Source organism: Cucurbita moschata, unplaced genomic scaffold (genome assembly GCF_002738365.1).
Source record: "Cucurbita moschata cultivar Rifu unplaced genomic scaffold, Cmos_1.0 Cmo_Scf00132, whole genome shotgun sequence".
In the NCBI taxonomy this organism is placed as follows: Eukaryota; Viridiplantae; Streptophyta; class Magnoliopsida; order Cucurbitales; family Cucurbitaceae; genus Cucurbita; species Cucurbita moschata.
This window is the reverse complement of record NW_019268648.1, coordinates 30,930-33,369: the sequence shown is the minus strand read 5'-3', so window position 1 is coordinate 33,369 and position 2,440 is coordinate 30,930. Positions and strand designations below refer to the sequence as shown.

General features: G+C 36.1%; 1 non-coding gene across 1 annotated transcript; it reads left to right on the top strand.

The window, feature by feature from the left end:
• Nucleotides 1-385: 385 nt before the first annotated feature.
• TRNAC-GCA lies at nucleotides 386-457 on the top strand. Its single transcript has one exon. It is a non-coding gene; the product is annotated as a tRNA-Cys (tRNA).
• Nucleotides 458-2,440: the final 1,983 nt, after the last annotated feature.

Here is a 2,440-nt window from a genome sequence, read left to right as displayed (position 1 = left end):
TTTATACAAAGTTGGTCCATAGCCGATTCGGTAGGGTCACTTTTGGACCGATAATCTGTAGAAGGGGTTACTAAGGTTGAGATCATACAAAATGGGTCCATAGCTCAATGTTAAAGCATTTGATTGCAGATCAAGAGGTCACAAATTCGAACCTAGTTGGGCCCTTCTATCTTGGATAGAAATTTGTTACACTTTTTGGACCGACACTATGTCTAAGGGGTCACTAAGGTTAAAATTCTACAAAATGGATCCATGGCTCACTGGTAGAGAATTTGACCAGTCACCCGTTTGAACTTGGTTGGACCCTTTTATTTTGGATGGACACGTTTTACACTTTTGGACTGACACTCTAGAAGGGGTCACCAAGGTCAAAATTATGCAAAATGGGTCCATAGCTCAGTGGTAGAGCATTTGACTGCAGATCAAGAGGTCACCAGTTCGAATCTGGTTGGGCCCTTTTATTTTGGACAGGCACTTTGTTCGATTTACTACCGACCATCGATTTACTCCCGACCACCGATTGTCTAAAGGAAAAGAAATAAGAATAATTAGCTATTCCAAACCTTATTCCAAAGTCCTCCACAACATAGAACCATGTACTTAGAACCCGGTGTCCACTATTCTCGTTATACCGATTGTCTAAAGGAAAAGAAATAAGAATAATTACCTATTCCAAACCTTATTCCAAAGTCCTCCACAACATAGAACCATGTACTTAGAACCCGGTGTCCACTATTCTCGTTATACCGATTGTCTAAAGGAAAAGAAATAAGAATAATTACCTATTCCAAACCTTATTCCAAAGTCCTCCACAACATAGAACCATGTACTTAGAACCCGATGTCCACTATTCTCGTTATTCTTTTCAACTACGAACATTCCTGCATTCTGCACTACTAGGATATTGGAAAAGAAATAAGAATAATTACCTATTCCAAACCTTATTCCAAAGTCCTCCACAACATAGAACCATGTACTTAGAACCCGATGTCCACTATTCTCGTTATTCTTTTCAACTACGAACATTCCTGCATTCTGCACTACTAGGATATTGACATCCTTAATTGGTACTAAAGCATCTATAGTTGTAGTTGAACGCTACTTAAATTGATGAATTGAAATCTTACAATAGAGTCTAATAAAGCGTTTGTCCATTAGAATAGATTGGAATTAAATTCTTTATAGTTCAAGATAATAGTTGTATTCTTTAAGTCATTGAGACCAGTGTTAGTAGTACTTGTTAGTATATTTGAGACTCATCCCTACCACCTGAAGTTTCTTTGATATTGTAGTTGGATCTATGAGACTCATCCCTCAGATGTGAAAGAGTAGTTATATCCAACATTCTTACTTGTGTGCCTCTTACAATACTCTCAACAAATGGATCGCTTGATCTATTCTACTCTACTTTACTTCCTCTTAATAACGGTGTGGTATTGACACAACTCATATTAATGATAATCATCACTTACATCCAAAACCAAAGTATAGTGGTCGACTATCGTCAAGGACCCATTCACCATTTCCATTCCTACCGACGGAAAAGTTTTATTACATTCATTTCTTTCTCCTTTCTAACTTCTTCAGTCTCACATTAAACTTTTTTTTATTTAAAAAAAAATTAAACGTGAAAAGGGAGAACGAAAGAAAAAAGAAAACCCTTAATTTTGAAAGCTTATCAAATACTCTTTGACCGATGTAAAGAAAGCTTGAGAATAATTTATTCTCGCGTCCCTCTTTGACACTTGTTGGATATATATCCGCCCTTTACATGTCGTATCATAATCATAACATATCGTAAAAACTTCGTGGTTAGATCCTTCCCTAATTTATCATAGTCTTATCGTTCTTAGACATATCATAGTTGTGTCGTTACCTGAACGTACCTTAGTCATAACGTTACAGGAAAGTATCGTAACGCTATCGTTCTATCAATCTATCATAATCCTATCTCTTTCTACCGATAACCTAATCGTATTGTTTTATGAATCCATCGTGACCATATCATTTTTATCAATCTGTCATACCCATAGCACTTTGATACGTAATCAAACCATAGCGTTTCATGAACATGTCTTACTCCTATCGTTACATTACGTTTAGTGCATCCTCCTCGTATCCTATCTCAAATATACCATTGAACACATGGTACCGTAAGTATTATCATACAATTCACATATTATAACATATCATAAGCATATCGATTCACAAACATTTCACACATATCAATATATATGACACTTCCAGAACCACGGGCATAGTTAACATCAAATATAACCATACGGATGGTAAGGCCACCTACCTGATTAGCTTAGGCTGGTGTCCCCAATTTATCCTTCAGAAAGTTTGATTTGTCCTTTGTATTAAAGTCAACCTATTTGAACATGACATCAATTTCTATCATTTCTCTAAAGTTTATGATGCTCTAATGTTAGATTTC